Genomic DNA, 12,032 nt, shown 5'->3' on the forward strand with positions numbered 1-12,032 from the left:
ATGGTCCGCAAATGGCATGAGCTGTTAGGGGTTTTTGAGTGTCACCTCACAGCAGGTAAAACCCAACCTTATGATGAATCCGAATGGGATCGCTCATTGCAACACATCGTGCCAGATTTTGTCATTGCGAAACGAAGGCTATGCAACCTGGGCTGTGGAAAGGAAAGTGGCGGGTCTCATTTCCTTGGTGGACATGAAATCACCTGGACCTGGAAATGGAAGAAGCTGTTCTTGCTTGAGATCGCGCTTGGCAATCAAAGTGCAGCCTACAGGTGGCCTGGCAAGTCACCGGAAAAATGGTGACTTCATCGCTATCAATGGCACCGTGGAGGAGCGGCCAACAGAACCTGGAAATGGTCCGCAAATGGCATGAGCTGTTAGGGGTTTTTGAGTGTCACCTCACAGCAGGTAACACCCAACCTTATGATGAATCCGAATGGGATCGCTCATTGCAACACATTGTGCCAGATTTTGTCATAGCGAAACGAAGGCTATGCAACCTGGGCTGTGGAAAGGAAAGTGGCGAGTCTCATTTCCTTGGTGGACATGAAATCACCTGGACCTGGAAATGGAAGAAGCTGTTCTTGCTCGAGATCGCCCTTGGCAATCAAAGTGCAGCCTACAGGTGGCCTGGCAAGTCACCGGAAAAATGGTGACTTCATCGCTATCAATGGCACCGTGGAGGAGCGGCCAACAGAACCTGGAAATGGTCCGCAAATGGCATGAGCTGTTAGGGGTTTTTGAGTGTCACCTCACAGCAGGTAAAACCCAACCTTATGATGAATCCGAATGGGATCGCTCATTGCAACACATCGTGCCAGATTTTGTCATTGCGAAACGAAGGCTATGCAACCTGGGCTGTGGAAAGGAAAGTGGCGAGTCTCATTTCCTTGGTGGACATGAAATCACCTGGACCTGGAAATGGAAGAAGCTGTTCTTGCTTGAGATCGCGCTTGGCAATCAAAGTGCAGCCTACAGGTGGCCTGGCAAGTCACCGGAAAAATGGTGACTTCATCGCTATCAATGGCACCGTGGAGGAGCGGCCAACAGAACCTGGAAATGGTCCGCAAATGGCATGAGCTGTTAGTGGTTTTTGAGTGTCACCTCACAGCAGGTAACACCCAACCTTATGATGAATCCGAATGGGATCGCTCATTGCAACACATCGTGCCAGATTTTGTCATTGCGAAACGAAGGCTATGCAACCTGGGCTGTGGAAAGGAAAGTGGCGGGTCTCATTTCCTTGGTGGACATGAAATCACCTGGACCTGGAAATGGAAGAAGCTGTTCTTGCTTGAGATCGCGCTTGGCAATCAAAGTGCAGCCTACAGGTGGCCTGGCAAGTCACCGGAAAAATGGTGACTTCATCGCTATCAATGGCACCGTGGAGGAGCGGCCAAGAGAACCTGGAAATGGTCCGCAAATGGCATGAGCTGTTAGTGGTTTTTGAGTGTCACCTCACAGTAGGAAAAACCCAACCTTATGATGAATCCGAATGGGATCGCTCATTGCAACACATCGTGCCAGATTTTGTCATTGCGAAACGAAGGCTATGCAACCTGGGCTGTGGAGAGGAAAGTGGCGAGTCTCATTTCCTTGGTGGACATGAAATCACCTGGACCTGGAAATGGAAGAAGCTGTTCTTGCTCGAGATCGCGCTTGGCAATCAAAGTGCAGCCTACAGGTGGCCTGGCAAGTCACCGGAAAAATGGTGACTTCATCGCTATCAATCGCACCGTGGAGGAGCACCAACAGAACCTGAAAATGGTCCGCAAATGGCATGCGCTGTTAGTGGTTTTTGAGTGTCACCTCACAGCAGGTAAAACCCAACCTTATGATGAATCCGAATGGGATCGCTCATTGCAACACATCGTGCCAGATTTTGTCATTGCGAAACGAAGGCTATGCAACCTGGGCTGTGGAAAGGAAAGTGGCGGGTCTCATTTCCTTGGTGGACATGAAATCACCTGGACCTGGAAATGGAAGAAGCTGTTCTTGCTTGAGATCGCGCTTGGCAATCAAAGTGCAGCCTACAGGTGGCCTGGCAAGTCACCGGAAAAATGGTGACTTCATCGCTATCAATGGCACCGTGGAGGAGCGGCCAACAGAACCTGGAAATGGTCCGCAAATGGCATGAGCTGTTAGGGGTTTTTGAGTGTCACCTCACAGCAGGTAAAACCCAACCTTATGATGAATCCGAATGGGATCGCTCATTGCAACACATCGTGCCAGATTTTGTCATTGCGAAACGAAGGCTATGCAACCTGGGCTGTGGAAAGGAAAGTGGCGGGTCTCATTTCCTTGGTGGACATGAAATCACCTGGACCTGGAAATGGAAGAAGCTGTTCTTGCTTGAGATCGCGCTTGGCAATCAAAGTGCAGCCTACAGGTGGCCTGGCAAGTCACCGGAAAAATGGTGACTTCATCGCTATCAATGGCACCGTGGAGGAGCGGCCAACAGAACCTGGAAATGGTCCGCAAATGGCATGAGCTGTTAGTGGTTTTTGAGTGTCACCTCACAGCAGGTAACACCCAACCTTATGATGAATCCGAATGGGATCGCTCATTGCAACACATCGTGCCAGATTTTGTCATTGCGAAACGAAGGCTATGCAACCTGGGCTGTGGAAAGGAAAGTGGCGGGTCTCATTTCCTTGGTGGACATGAAATCACCTGGACCTGGAAATGGAAGAAGCTGTTCTTGCTTGAGATCGCGCTTGGCAATCAAAGTGCAGCCTACAGGTGGCCTGGCAAGTCACCGGAAAAATGGTGACTTCATCGCTATCAATGGCACCGTGGAGGAGCGGCCAAGAGAACCTGGAAATGGTCCGCAAATGGCATGAGCTGTTAGTGGTTTTTGAGTGTCACCTCACAGTAGGAAAAACCCAACCTTATGATGAATCCGAATGGGATCGCTCATTGCAACACATCGTGCCAGATTTTGTCATTGCGAAACGAAGGCTATGCAACCTGGGCTGTGGAAAGGAAAGTGGCGGGTCTCATTTCCTTGGTGGACATGAAATCACCTGGACCTGGAAATGGAAGAAGCTGTTCTTGCTCGAGATCGCCCTTGGCAATCAAAGTGCAGCCTACAGGTGGCCTGGCAAGTCACCGGAAAAATGGTGACTTCATCGCTATCAATGGCACCGTGGAGGAGCGGCCAACAGAACCTGGAAATGGTCCGCAAATGGCATGAGCTGTTAGGGGTTTTTGAGTGTCACCTCACAGCAGGTAAAACCCAACCTTATGATGAATCCGAATGGGATCGCTCATTGCAACACATCGTGCCAGATTTTGTCATTGCGAAACGAAGGCTATGCAACCTGGGCTGTGGAAAGGAAAGTGGCGGGTCTCATTTCCTTGGTGGACATGAAATCACCTGGACCTGGAAATGGAAGAAGCTGTTCTTGCTTGAGATCGCGCTTGGCAATCAAAGTGCAGACTACAGGTGGCCTGGCAAGTCACCGGAAAAATGGTGACTTCATCGCTATCAATCGCACCGTGGAGGAGCACCAACAGAACCTGAAAATGGTCCGCAAATGGCATGAGCTGTTAGTGGTTTTTGAGTGTCACCTCACAGTAGGTAAAACCCAACCTTATGATGAATCCGAATGGGATCGCTCATTGCAACACATCGTGCCAGATTTTGTCATTGCGAAACGAAGGCTATGCAAACTGGGCTGTGGAAAGGAAAGTGGCGGGTCTCATTTCCTTGGTGGACATGAAATCACCTGGACCTGGAAATGGAAGAAGCTGTTCTTGCTTGAGATCGCGCTTGGCAATCAAAGTGCAGACTACAGGTGGCCTGGCAAGTCACCGGAAAAATGGTGACTTCATCGCTATCAATCGCACCGTGGAGGAGCACCAACAGAACCTGAAAATGGTCCGCAAATGGCATGAGCTGTTAGTGGTTTTTGAGTGTCACCTCACAGTAGGTAAAACCCAACCTTATGATGAATCCGAATGGGATCGCTCATTGCAACACATCGTGCCAGATTTTGTCATTGCGAAACGAAGGCTATGCAAACTGGGCTGTGGAGAGGAAAGTGGCGGGTCTCATTTCCTTGGTGGACATGAAATCACCTGGACCTGGAAATGGAAGAAGCTGTTCTTGCTTGAGATCGCGCTTGGCAATCAAAGTGCAGCCTACAGGTGGCCTGGCAAGTCACCGGAAAAATGGTGACTTCATCGCTATCAATGGCACCGTGGAGGAGCGGCCAAGAGAACCTGGAAATGGTCTGCAAATGGCATGAGCTGTTAGTGGTTTTTGAGTGTCACCTCACAGCAGGTAACACCCAACCTTATGATGAATCCGAATGGGATCGCTCATTGCAACACATCGTGCCAGATTTTGTCATTGCGAAACGAAGGCTATGCAACCTGGGCTGTGGAAAGGAAAGTGGCGGGTCTCATTTCCTTGGTGGACATGAAATCACCTGGACCTGGAAATGGAAGAAGCTGTTCTTGCTCGAGATCGCCCTTGGCAATCAAAGTGCAGCCTACAGGTGGCCTGGCAAGTCACCGGAAAAATGGTGACTTCATCGCTATCAATGGCACCGTGGAGGAGCGGCCAACAGAACCTGGAAATGGTCCGCAAATGGCATGAGCTGTTAGGGGTTTTTGAGTGTCACCTCACAGCAGGTAAAACCCAACCTTATGATGAATCCGAATGGGATCGCTCATTGCAACACATCGTGCCAGATTTTGTCATTGCGAAACGAAGGCTATGCAACCTGGGCTGTGGAAAGGAAAGTGGCGGGTCTCATTTCCTTGGTGGACATGAAATCACCTGGACCTGGAAATGGAAGAAGCTGTTCTTGCTTGAGATCGCGCTTGGCAATCAAAGTGCAGACTACAGGTGGCCTGGCAAGTCACCGGAAAAATGGTGACTTCATCGCTATCAATCGCACCGTGGAGGAGCACCAACAGAACCTGAAAATGGTCCGCAAATGGCATGAGCTGTTAGTGGTTTTTGAGTGTCACCTCACAGTAGGTAAAACCCAACCTTATGATGAATCCGAATGGGATCGCTCATTGCAACACATCGTGCCAGATTTTGTCATTGCGAAACGAAGGCTATGCAAACTGGGCTGTGGAAAGGAAAGTGGCGGGTCTCATTTCCTTGGTGGACATGAAATCACCTGGACCTGGAAATGGAAGAAGCTGTTCTTGCTTGAGATCGCGCTTGGCAATCAAAGTGCAGACTACAGGTGGCCTGGCAAGTCACCGGAAAAATGGTGACTTCATCGCTATCAATCGCACCGTGGAGGAGCACCAACAGAACCTGAAAATGGTCCGCAAATGGCATGAGCTGTTAGTGGTTTTTGAGTGTCACCTCACAGTAGGTAAAACCCAACCTTATGATGAATCCGAATGGGATCGCTCATTGCAACACATCGTGCCAGATTTTGTCATTGCGAAACGAAGGCTATGCAACCTGGGCTGTGGAAAGGAAAGTGGCGGGTCTCATTTCCTTGGTGGACATGAAATCACCTGGACCTGGAAATGGAAGAAGCTGTTCTTGCTTGAGATCGCGCTTGGCAATCAAAGTGCAGCCTACAGGTGGCCTGGCAAGTCACCGGAAAAATGGTGACTTCATCGCTATCAATGGCACCGTGGAGGAGCGGCCAAGAGAACCTGGAAATGGTCTGCAAATGGCATGAGCTGTTAGTGGTTTTTGAGTGTCACCTCACAGCAGGTAACACCCAACCTTATGATGAATCCGAATGGGATCGCTCATTGCAACACATCGTGCCAGATTTTGTCATTGCGAAACGAAGGCTATGCAACCTGGGCTGTGGAAAGGAAAGTGGCGGGTCTCATTTCCTTGGTGGACATGAAATCACCTGGACCTGGAAATGGAAGAAGCTGTTCTTGCTCGAGATCGCCCTTGGCAATCAAAGTGCAGCCTACAGGTGGCCTGGCAAGTCACCGGAAAAATGGTGGCTTAATCGCTATCAATGGCACCGTGGAGGAGCGGCCAACAGAACCTGGAAATGGTCCGCAAATGGCATGAGCTGTTAGTGGTTTTTGAGTGTCACCTCACAGTAGGTAAAATCCAACCTTATGATGAATCCGAATGGGATCGCTCATTGCAACACATCGTGCCAGATTTTGTCATTGCGAAACGAAGGCTATGCAACCTGGGCTGTGGAAAGGAAAGTGGCGGGTCTCATTTCCTTGGTGGACATGAAATCACCTGGACCTGGAAATGGAAGAAGCTGTTCTTGCTCGAGATCGCCCTTGGCAATCAAAGTGCAGCCTACAGGTGGCCTGGCAAGTCACCGGAAAAATGGTGGCTTAATCGCTATCAATGGCACCGTGGAGGAGCGGCCAACAGAACCTGGAAATGGTCCGCAAATGGCATGAGCTGTTAGGGGTTTTTGAGTGTCACCTCACAGCAGGTAAAACCCAACCTTATGATGAATCCGAATGGGATCGCTCATTGCAACACATCGTGCCAGATTTTGTCATTGCGAAACGAAGGCTATGCAAACTGGGCTGTGGAAAGGAAAGTGGCGAGTCTCATTTCCTTGGTGGACATGAAATCACCTGGACCTGGAAATGGAAGAAGCTGTTCTTGCTCGAGATCGCCCTTGGCAATCAAAGTGCAGCCTACAGGTGGCCTGGCAAGTCACCGGAAAAATGGTGACTTCATCGCTATCAATGGCACCGGGCCAACAGAACCTGGAAATGGTCCGCAAATGGCATGAGCTGTTAGGGGTTTTTGAGTGTCACCTCACAGCAGGTAAAACCCAACCTTATGATGAATCCGAATGGGATCGCTCATTGCAACACATCGTGCCAGATTTTGTCATTGCGAAACGAAGGCTATGCAAACTGGGCTGTGGAAAGGAAAGTGGCGAGTCTCATTTCCTTGGTGGACATGAAATCACCTGGACCTGGAAATGGAAGAAGCTGTTCTTGCTCGAGATCGCCCTTGGCAATCAAAGTGCAGCCTACAGGTGGCCTGGCAAGTCACCGGAAAAATGGTGACTTCATCGCTATCAATGGCACCGGGCCAACAGAACCTGCAAATGGTCCCCAAATGGCATGCGCTATTAGTGGTTTTTGAGTGTCACCTCACAGCAGGTAAAACCCAACCTTATGATGAATCCGAATGGGATCGCTCATTGCAACACATCGTGCCAGATTTTGTCATTGCGAAACGAAGGCTATGCAACCTGGGCTGTGGAAAGGAAAGTGGCGAGTCTCATTTCCTTGGTGGACATGAAATCACCTGGACCTGGAAATGGAAGAAGCTGTTCTTGCTCGAGATCGCCCTTGGCAATCAAAGTGCAGCCTACAGGTGGCCTGGCAAGTCACCGGAAAAATGGTGACTTCATCGCTATCAATGGCACCGGGCCAACAGAACCTGGAAATGGTCCGCAAATGGCATGAGCTGTTAGGGGTTTTTGAGTGTCACCTCACAGCAGGTAAAACCCAACCTTATGATGAATCCGAATGGGATCGCTCATTGCAACACATCGTGCCAGATTTTGTCATTGCGAAACGAAGGCTATGCAAACTGGGCTGTGGAAAGGAAAGTGGCGAGTCTCATTTCCTTGGTGGACATGAAATCACCTGGACCTGGAAATGGAAGAAGCTGTTCTTGCTCGAGATCGCCCTTGGCAATCAAAGTGCAGCCTACAGGTGGCCTGGCAAGTCACCGGAAAAATGGTGACTTCATCGCTATCAATGGCACCGTGGAGGAGCGGCCAACAGAACCTGGAAATGGTCCGCAAATGGCATGAGCTGTTAGGGGTTTTTGAGTGTCACCTCACAGCAGGTAAAACCCAACCTTATGATGAATCCGAATGGGATCGCTCATTGCAACACATCGTGCCAGATTTTGTCATTGCGAAACGAAGGCTATGCAAACTGGGCTGTGGAAAGGAAAGTGGCGAGTCTCATTTCCTTGGTGGACATGAAATCACCTGGACCTGGAAATGGAAGAAGCTGTTCTTGCTCGAGATCGCCCTTGGCAATCAAAGTGCAGCCTACAGGTGGCCTGGCAAGTCACCGGAAAAATGGTGACTTCATCGCTATCAATGGCACCGTGGAGGAGCGGCCAACAGAACCTGGAAATGGTCCGCAAATGGCATGAGCTGTTAGGGGTTTTTGAGTGTCACCTCACAGCAGGTAACACCCAACCTTATGATGAATCCGAATGGGATCGCTCATTGCAACACATCGTGCCAGATTTTGTCATTGCGAAACGAAGGCTATGCAAACTGGGCTGTGGAAAGGAAAGTGGCGAGTCTCATTTCCTTGGTGGACATGAAATCACCTGGACCTGGAAATGGAAGAAGCTGTTCTTGCTCGAGATCGCCCTTGGCAATCAAAGTGCAGCCTACAGGTGGCCTGGCAAGTCACCGGAAAAATGGTGACTTCATCGCTATCAATGGCACCGTGGAGGAGCGGCCAACAGAACCTGGAAATGGTCCGCAAATGGCATGCCCTGTTAGTGGTTTTTGACTGTCACCTCACAGCAGGTAACACCCAACCTTATGATGAATCCGAATGGGATCGCTCATTGCAACACATCGTGCCAGATTTTGTCATAGCGAAACGAAGGCTATGCAAACTGGGCTGTGGAAAGGAAAGTGGCGAGTCTCATTTCCTTGGTGGACATGAAATCACCTGGACCTGGAAATGGAAGAAGCTGTTCTTGCTTGAGATCGCGCTTGGCAATCAAAGTGCAGCCTACAGGTGGCCTGGCAAGTCACCGGAAAAATGGTGGCTTAATCGCTATCAATCGCACCGTGGAGGAGCGGCCAACAGAACCTGGAAATGGTCCGCAAATGGCATGCGCTATTAGTGGTTTTTGAGTGTCACCTCACAGCAGGTAAAACCCAACCTTATGATGAATCCGAATGGGATCGCTCATTGCAACACATCGTGCCAGATTTTGTCATTGCGAAACGAAGGCTATGCAACCTGGGCTGTGGAGAGGAAAGTGGCGAGTCTCATTTCCTTGGTGGACATGAAATCACCTGGACCTGGAAATGGAAGAAGCTGTTCTTGCTTGAGATCGCCCTTGGCAATCAAAGTGCAGCTAACAGGTGGCCTGGCAAGTCACCGGAAAAATGGTGACTCCATCGCTATCAATGGCACCGTGGAGGAGCGGCCAACAGAACCTGGAAATGGTCCGCAAATGGCATGCGCTGTTAGTGGTTTTTGAGTGTCACCTCACAGCAGGTAACACCCAACCTTATGATGAATCCGAATGGGATCGCTCATTGCAACACATCGTGCCAGATTGCAGATTTTCTATTCTTATCATAGAGAAACAAAGGCTATGAAACCGGGGCTGGGAAAGTTTCCGGTTTCATATTATCGATTGGCGTGAAATCACACCTGGACCTGGACATGACAGGACATAGCCTGGGCATGATGGACCTGGACATGACAGAAGCTGCTCTTCCTTCCGCCCTTGCCAATTGAAGATCAGCCGACAGGCGGATGATCAAGCGCGGATGGACCTACCCTGGCATACGTCAGTCGGACAATGGCCTGGCAAATCACTGACGAAAGGGAACCTGGAAATGGTTGATTTCTCGAGCATCCCGGTGAACCGATAAAAGTTGCACAAGTCTTGCATCACAAGTGACGAAAATTTCGCAATGGCGCTTCCCATACTTTCTGATCTTGGATTTTAGAAACCAAATCATAAACGGGAAAACATGGAAAATGCTAGAATGGCCTGGAAAGGCATGGAATGGCATGGAAGGGCATGGAATGGCAGTTAATAGACATGATAAGCAAGGAAATAAAACATTTCAAAAATTAATGTTTCATACTCTATTCCTGTAACCGGGCCGTTTAGCTAGTCTATATACAAATTGTAGTAAATTCTCCCTCCCGAGAGGGATGTAACATACCGCAGCCGTAAGCGCGAGCGAGACAAATTTTCTGCCGTTTTCTGCCACCCGAGCGGGATGCAACATGCCGCAGACGTAAGCGCGAGCGAGAAAACAAATTCTGCGTTTTCTGCCACCTCGAATCGAGAGAGGAGAGCGCTCGCCAGTGCGAAGCGTGCGAGAGAGAAACGCGCCGCGCCAGAGAGAAACGCGCTGTGGAGAAATCGCGCGGGCAACTTTGATTTTCTGCGCAATGGGGAACGGAAAAATGCATCGATTTGCTGCCCGAAAATGGATTTAAAAAGCTATTTTACTGATAGACACGAAATACAATATATGAGATTGGAAAAAATAACTCCAGTTAAACCAATCTTGAGCCATGTTGCCATGATCGTACTTCCCTAGCTTCCTCTTACCCCCACCCTCTTCTCATCCACAAACCGTATGTTCGTTAGATCTGAGGGAGAACTCTCTGCGTCCCTTTCTCGCGCGTTGCGCCGTACTTTCGATCGCATACAGGTGCAATTGCGTTGAGCACCGCGCGTGTTTACACGGATGATCCTAGCTGGAACCGCAAAGTGCGAGACAGGAAAAAAATCCTCCGTGACGAAAAGAGGATAGCACCATGGAAGGCGCGGAGCGCTCGAGAAAGGAAAGAAATTCGCCTCGAGCCAAAATGGGATGGAACCATGGTGTTTACCGATTTTCCCACCCGAGAGGGGAGCAGCTCGGTGGCGCGTTCCAAGAAATCGCGTAGCTCATGATCGTTACGTTAAGCCGCTGACCGCGTAACGGTGGCCGATGGAAAATGGGACAGACAGACACTTACTGGACTTGCAGCATGCGCCAGAATGAATCCGCAAATGGAACGAGACTGTTTAGGTTTGCTTCTAACATGGTATTAGAACGGTCCACCCTCTATGTCTGGCGATTTGCTCCCTGTGAGTGTGCCACCTTTCAACGGCCACAGTAGTGGTTGTTTCCATACAATGACAAATTCGCGCCGGAATTCGGCGATCAAAGTGCACATTGAAAAGGCAACTTGAAAAAGTAACGAGCCAAATCAAAACCGTTGTGTACTGTGCAAACGTTAAACTGAAGTGTAGAACCCGTCAATTTCTTTTAACGATTAGGTAAGTTTAAGGCAGTTTTAATTTATTTACGATTATTAATTAATTGTTATTTATAGTCACAATGAGTAGCAATTTGCCCAATGCAGCGGAAGGGTGGATGGCTCGGTATGCCACACCGACCGAAGAAACTCCCGAGGCAAAGAAAAGGCGCATAAAACGGCAGCGGGATGCGGAGCGCTATCATCGCCGAACGACCGCCGCTACAGCCACTGTTACCTCAGCGGATGATGCTGTGGGAGCAGCCAGTCCACAACCAGGCCAGGAGTTAGCACCAGCACCAGCACCAGCTCCAACCGCAGAGTTGACGATCCGACGGCGCTGGGAACGAATCCGACGAGATCGAGTCCACGGGCGAAGACCACGATCGCTAAAGGCAGGACTCGGGGACCTGGACAGCTATACCCGCCAACAAAGGCATACACTGAGTGCCCTGCAATCGTGTGCCTATTGTGGGGCACAAAAGTGGGCGGGTGAAACAGGCACGTTGTGCTGCAATGGTGGACAGGTTGCTTTGCCTGCTTACCAAGAACCACCCCCTGAGCTTCGTGAGCTGTTCCGTAACCAGGCCTTTTTGTCGCGGATTCGTGCCAACAATAACGGATTCGCGTTTACATCGATGGGTGCGTCGGTGCGCGCGGATGATCCTGTGCGACAGGATGAAACGGTCGCCGGTGCAGGAGGGGTATACAACTACCGTATACAAGGCGCCCTCTGCCATCGTATCGGCGGTCTTGGCCAGCTTGCGGGTCGCACGCCTATGTACGCACAACTATATTTCTACGATGCTGCCGACGAAGAACAGCGCAATCGCATGGTAGACGCGCGAATGTCCTTCTTCGCCGGCCTAGACCGGAATATTGTAGCAACACTGGAACGCGTTATGCACCAGTACAACCCACTAGCCGCACTATTTTGCCATGCGTTCCAGCGGATGAACGCCGAGGAGAACGTTGAGCTGCGTATCCACGGACGCATTCAGGGGCTTGATCATCGAATTGGTGGCATTTACGTCTGTTCTGGGCCCAATCAGTCCCGC

This window comes from Anopheles darlingi, chromosome 3 (genome assembly GCF_943734745.1).
Source record: "Anopheles darlingi chromosome 3, idAnoDarlMG_H_01, whole genome shotgun sequence".
Lineage (NCBI taxonomy): Eukaryota > Metazoa > Arthropoda > Insecta > Diptera > Culicidae > Anopheles > Anopheles darlingi.